This window comes from Vicugna pacos, unplaced genomic scaffold (genome assembly GCF_048564905.1).
Source record: "Vicugna pacos unplaced genomic scaffold, VicPac4 scaffold_20, whole genome shotgun sequence".
Lineage (NCBI taxonomy): Eukaryota > Metazoa > Chordata > Mammalia > Artiodactyla > Camelidae > Vicugna > Vicugna pacos.
The window spans coordinates 98,620,728-98,627,549 of record NW_027328741.1 but is presented as its reverse complement, the minus strand read 5'-3'; the positions used below and the strand labels follow the sequence as shown (position 1 = coordinate 98,627,549).

Below are 6,822 nucleotides of genomic sequence, written 5' to 3'. Positions count from 1 at the left end.
GTATTCGGAAATCAGAAGCGTGCATTCATATTCGTAAATTTTGATTCATAAGAGCATATCGTGACCTAACACTAATGCCGATTTGGAATCAAATGGTTTCCTAGTCCGTGATGTAGACTTGTATGTCTTCCAACAGGATGAAGGAATGCCATATTTTAGGCTACGTAGAGAAGAAATGTAAGAAGCCGATAACAAAGGCAAGTAGCTCTGCCAAAGTGTACTAAGTGCAAAAGAGACCGACAGCAAAGTGCACATTGGGGTTGGTTTCATTTCTTGGAATTTCAGCCCCCATGAATCCAATGGATCCATGTCCTGAGAGTGTGGGTGTTTCAGCAGAAATCAGGCGACGCATATGTATTCCGGGTGTACGGATCTTATAGGAACATAAGTCTCCTTTAGTGGGTCCCTGTGTACTGTGAACTGTTAGAAAGTTTAAAGACGTGTGAAAACATCAACTGAAAAGGGACACACTTCCCTCCATTGGTACGGTGCATAGAGCTCTGAACAAAAGGAAAGAGGGAAGAAGAAAGGCCCATGGGACGCTAGTGGGTAGAATCACATTTACCTTAGGAACCTCTCGTCGGATGCAGCCCCTCCCCCAACACTGACAAGATGCAGCAGCCATTGGGGATGGCAGTTAGCGGTTGGATTCCAGGTGGAATGTTGGAGTTTACCGCGAGGCTTGTTGTGGCTGTTGGATCCTAGGTAACCGGGCAGAGTTCTGTGGGTGGATCAGTGTGATGGAGGGGCTGCCGCCCTCTGTGGAGCTTGGCTTAGGTGTTTGGTCCGGGAAGCTGTGTAAGTTCGAGATACTGCTGCTGCCCAAAGACCTGAGGTCACAGGTCAGTTTCCAGAACCTGAAAGGGCAGACAGTGGAAGATCTGCCTGTCATCAGCTTACTGGTGAGGCTCCGAGGTACTTTCAGACTTGCCCAGTCCTGGTGAAGTCAACTTTAGGGGAGACACGAAGAGAAGCTGGCCGAAAAGCTGGCTGAACGGATTGAGGAGAGATGCGAACACATGGATGAGAGATGTTCTGCTACAATGGAGAATACTGGCGTGGAGACAGCTGTAGAGGATACCAGGCTCAAAAGACATTCATGAGACATATTTAACCTCGCTGATACTGGCAGAAACATACGGAGTGCCAACGTGGACTTGAGGAAGTTCCTCAATTCTCTTCTCCAAGAACGGGTCCAAGGTCCCTGACGTCTGCAAGAGAAGAGATGGCAGAGATGATCAAAACGCTCCTGTTCTTGGAAGAGGTCATGGGAATCCACACTTCCCAAGGGGCCTTCCCAAGCCATTCAGACCAGAATTCACCAAGCCCAGGTAAGCCTTTTCCCAGGTTTGGGCCTAGCTAGCAAGCACTTGCCTTCCCTCCCCTCCACACAGGCATCCATTTTGAAGGATCAGTAGCTGAGCTGCAATGAAGCCATTACGAGTAAAACAAGCCCCTCCTAGAATCAGAGTTCCTCCAGCTTCACACTCTGTGAACAACAGTGAACTCCTTAAAGGTCCAATAAACTTGGCTGAAATAGATAGGAATTGAATACTTAGCTCACACCTAGAAACGATGGCCTTCCGCTAGATTCAGCAAATGTTGTGTTTATGTCTTCCCTGGGGTGAAGGGAGTGTGGTAAGAGAGGGGAATCTGACTGAACTTGAATCTGTATTAGGCCTCAATTTTTCAAGACAGTATAGGTAAATAGTACAAGTCAGAAAGAGAACTGTACTGTAAAAGTCGCCAATGATATAAAAGACACAGCTTATGTGGATCGTCTTTCACTTGAGTCAAGCCCCCGTGGGCACTATATCATGCGGGTGCAGACTTGGTTGCGTTAAATGGCTTTACCCAACATGATCGGATGATTAAGCGTTCTCATCACTGATAGAAGAACACCTGGTTCTCCATAGACTAGCATAATTGCAGCAGGGTTCTCCTAGCTAGAATGCCTCTAGGTGCTTTTGGATTCAAACCTACATGTATATATTTGGTTTCTTTCCTCTTGTATTTTCCTAGAGAGGGATGTTACCCCTTGAAATGCCAATATTGGCCAGTAGGTGTCATTGGGAGTAAAGGGCACCAATGCACAAGTGTATCCAAGTTTGGGGGTTATTTCAAGTTTCCAATAGTTATTTCATGGTTCCTGTTGGTTTCGGAGGCTTCAACCGTAAAGAGCCGACATGAACCCTTTAACAGTTTGGACTGCCAATTTGCATTCTATCTGTCTAGGTTTTCCGTCGAGCTGACAAAATGTTACCAAAATTGACAAGTCTGGCTTCTAGGTCGATTGAGTGTGTTTCAAAAAATAACTTCATTTTCGTATAACTCCCAAAACATGTAAATGAATTCTTTTAAACTTCTTAAAGACTGCAAATGAGATATCAACACAATGTCAAAACAGGTGTATTCGGACCATCCCTCCCACCACGGCTGTATAGAAACAAAGAGCTAAGCAAATATCACATTTCTGTGAAATGTATCTGGATAGTGTTGATTCATCGATGCCCAGTTGGCAGAGAAGAAGTGCAACCTGCACTCACTCGCTCCCATGAACAGAGCAATGGAAACATCCACTCACCCAGCCCTTGGCACAGGACACTTGCCGAAGAGAGGTCTGTTACTTCCAAAGACAGGATGAGGCCTCAGGACACCTGGAAGCAGGAGAAGGCAAAGCAGGAAATGGAATCCAGTGAGGGTCTGACCCCTGGTGATGGAGCAACAAGGGTGAAACTCTGTTTAACTTGGACGCACACTCTCAAGCGGACAGGAGACATGGGATAGAAGGTGATGTGCTGAGATTTACAAGAGTGCACAGCAGATGCTTGGCTGACAGAACTCAAAGAAACCAGCGCAAAATATCCCCACAGTTGATTCGGAGTCCAAGATCCCAGCTGCCACATTTGAGGTAGCAGAGGCAACGTTCTGTGAGGGATAGGGCTACGAATGATGGCACACGCTGAGTCTCAGGGATCTGGAGTGCATTGTGGGATGTGGTGGGTCGAATCAAGAGAGCAAACCAAAATGTGTACCAATGATAAAGCATCAAAACTGGTCACGTGGTTGAGATTACCAATATGTCCCATGGCCACACCCAGTGCATCTGCAGGACCAGGGACCAATTGGGCATTTTGCCAATAGAGCACGTGTGGGGCTGAATCAGAGATATCGTTCATCTGGTCTGAGGGATCCAGGGGGCCTTGGTTTTGAAATCAGAATGAAAAGCCTTAGGATCTGCTACATTCATAACCTGGGCTGGGATTATGGTTTGGTTTGAGGCACAGGATGCGCAACAGCTGTGTGGTTGCCTTCGTGCACCCGTGCCACAAGGATGAGAGGACAAGGAAGAGTGGTCCAAGTCCACAGCGTTAGAAGAGGAAGCATTACCTACAGCCTTATCTCCCTAAAGCGGATGCTACATTTTGGATGGCACCAGCACGGTACGGCACCGAGGACACCAAGGTAGGTCTGCGGGATCATTCCAGCAGGCCCTGATATGTGACATCCATAGATATGCTTCCACTGGTGTTTCTGTAGACAGAGAAGCTCTGAGAAGAACTGCTTTCATTGGGACATTCCCGTGGAACTACAAAGCACAAGCGCACTCTCAGTTTGCTGTTTTGGAAACACTCCAAAATGACATAGAGCAGAATGCAGAGCTGAGAACCTTTAAAAGCTTCATTTCCACAAGAGGAAGTGTCCTGCGCACTTTCAGAATTGTGAGATAAGCATTATCAAAATGAAGTTATGCAAATCGAAATAGTATTGGTTTTTCATCAAAACTAATGCAACAACCGCAATTGGAGACATACCAGACTACACACACAGGAACACGATATGGCATCAATGTCTAGGAGAAATTGTCCGCACAGAAATCCCATGGAATTGCGTAGAGCCAAAAGTCTAAAATTTTCACTTAACAAAGCCCTAGAAGTCCACATTACATACCTGATATTACCTGAGCAGTAGAGGTGAAGAAGTACAGTAAAAGAAACAGGAAGTACCATTTTCAGTTCCAAAGATATTGAAGGCCCAAAAGATAAGCTTTCAAACAACTAGACTTCAAAAAGCTATACAGACCATGTGTTGAAAATGGAGGTCAGGAAATCACTGAAAAACAACAGTGTCTCAGAATCACATAAGGCAGAATACCGGAAAAGGGGAAGAGAAAGTCTAAAGACGAGCCAAAAAATATCAGGAAACTCAATGGATGTGATAATATCAGGGCTAAAATTTAGTCGTAAGCAGACTAGTTAATGCAGAGGGATGCGTGAATGACTGTGAAGACATGGGATCAGAAAAACCTCGGTCAGAAGCAGACATAGGAAAGCAAGTGCAAAGCAATGTAAACATTGCTGTTGAACCCTGGGTTAAGACAGGGCATGAAAGACTAGAATTCATAAGGGTCCCAGATGGAAAAGCAAGAGATAAGGAAACAAAAAATGTCTGAAAATTTATCTGTAGAAAAATCAGACTGAAACTTCCGGAAAGCCAAGAAAGAATCATGTATGCGAATTCAGGAATTACACAGCATCCAAAGGAGGTGGAATCCCAATAGACCTACCAGCAGCTGTATGATTCAAATCAACAAAGCTCACGAATATCACAGTGATTTAAAATGCACCTGGAGGAAACAACATAGTCACAAGGGAACCTCAAGAGGGGATTCAGCTGATATCTCGGCAGCAATATTGCAGGAGAGGGAGGAGTGCCAGGACACAGACCATATCCTGAATGGCCAAATGCTGCCACCTAGGGGAGCCTATGCCACATGACCGCCAGTCCTAATAACGGCAGAGCTAGAAAATTCCACAAACGGGCAAATCTTAAAAGAATTCAGCAGTTCAAAACTTATCCTACAAGAATGGTTGAGAAATCTACCCTGAATAGAAAAGCAGCAAGATGAAATGGAAAGAAGAAACCATTATTGGAAATGCAAGAAGAGCAGGAGTGGCAAAGAAGAAACAAGAAGAAGGCAAGGAGGACATCAAAACCCTAAAGATGGGAGAGGGAAGCAGGAAATCATAGGTGATTGGAAGCACTCTCTTAAGTGAATCAGCTTATTTGACTCTCTGTTTCAAGCTTAAGGAGAGATGCATGGCCTGTCGTGTATGCAATACAAGCGAGAAGCAGACCAACAAAGAATCAAACCAACAAACAAACACCAAAATGGTACGGTTGGCTGATATTTACCAAGGGAACCATGATTATTCAAAAGAAAATACTTAAGGTGATGTCAAGGATCATTCAGCATGCATCGACCCATTATCGCGGCTTGCATGTACTCAGCACACTTGTATTCGGAGGCGTGCATTCATATTCGTAAATTTTGATTCATAAGAACATATCGTGACCTAACCCTAATGCCGATTTGGAATCAAATGGATTCCTAGTCCGTGATGTAGACTTGTATGTCTTCCAACAGGATGAAGGAATGCCATATTCTAGGCTACGTAGAGAAGAATTGTAAGAAGCCTATAACAAAGGCAAGTAGCTCTGCCAAAGTGTACTAAGAGCAAAAGAGACTGACAGCAAAGTGCACATTGGGGTTGGTTTCATTTCTTGGAATTTCAGCCCCCATGAAACCAATGGATCCATGTCCTGAGAGTGCGGGTGTTTCAGCAGAAATCAGGCGACGCATATGTGTTCCGGGTGTACGGATATTATAGGAACATAAGTCTCCTTTAGTGGGTCTCTGTGTACTGTGAACTGTTAGAAAGTTTAAAGACGTGTGAAACCATCAACTGAAAAGGGACACACTTCCCTCCATTGGTACTGTGCATAGAGATCTGAACAAAAGGAAAGAGGGAAGAAGAAAGGCCCATGGGACGCTAGTGGGTAGAATCACATTTACCTTAGGAACTTCTCGTCGGATGCAGCCCCTCCCCCAACACTGACAAGATGCAGCAGCCATTGGGGATGGCAGTTAGCGGTTGGATTCCAGGTGGAATGTTGGTGTGTACCGCGAGGCTTGTTGTGGCTGTTGGATCCTAGGTAACCGGGCAGAGTTCTGTGGGTGGATCAGTGTGATGGAGGGGCTGCCGCCCTCTGTGGAGCTTGGCTTAGGTGTTTGGTCCGGGAAGCTGTGTAAGTTCGAGATACTGCTGCTGCCCAAAGACCTGAGGTCACAGGTCAGTTTCCAGAACCTGAAAGGGCAGACAGTGGAAGATCTGCCTGTCATCAGCTTACTGGTGAGGCTCCGAGGTACTTTCAGACTTGCCCAGTCCTGGTGAAGTCAACTTTAGGGGAGACACGAAGAGAAGCTGGCCGAAAAGCTGGCTGAACGGATTGAGGAGAGATGCGAACACATGGATGAGAGATGTTCTGCTACAATGGAGAATACTGGCGTGGAGACAGCTGTAGAGGATACCAGGCTCAAAAGACATTCATGAGACATATTGAACCTCGCTGATACTGGCAGAAACATACGGAGTGCCAACGTGGACTTGAGGAAGTTCCTCAATTCTCTTCTCCAAGAACGGGTCCAAGGTCCCTGACGTCTGCAAGAGAAGAGATGGCAGAGATGATCAAAACGCTCCTGTTCTTGGAAGAGGTCATGGGAATCCACACTTCCCAAGGGGCCTTCCCAAGCCATTCAGACCAGAATTCACCAAGCCCAGGTAAGCCTTTTCCCAGGTTTGGGCCTAGCTAGCAAGCACTTGCCTTCCCTCCCCTCCACACAGGCATCCATTTTGAAGGATCAGTAGCTGAGCTGCAATGAAGCCATTACGAGTAAAACAAGCCCCTCCTAGAATCAGAGTTCCTCCAGCTTCACACTCTGTGAACAACAGTGAACTCCTTAAAGGTCCAATAAACTTG

The 6,822-nt window shown here is 45.9% G+C and overlaps 1 long non-coding RNA gene across 1 annotated transcript; it reads right to left on the bottom strand.

The window, feature by feature from the left end:
- Nucleotides 1–1,034: 1,034 nt before the first annotated feature.
- LOC140693814 (uncharacterized) lies at nt 1,035–5,963 on the bottom strand. Its single transcript, XR_012069519.1, has 3 exons — nt 5,858–5,963; nt 2,585–2,657; nt 1,035–1,211 (listed from the first exon to the last, which is right to left on the bottom strand). It is a non-coding gene; the product is annotated as an uncharacterized lncRNA (long non-coding RNA).
- Between the last annotated feature and the right edge of the window lie 859 nt (nt 5,964–6,822).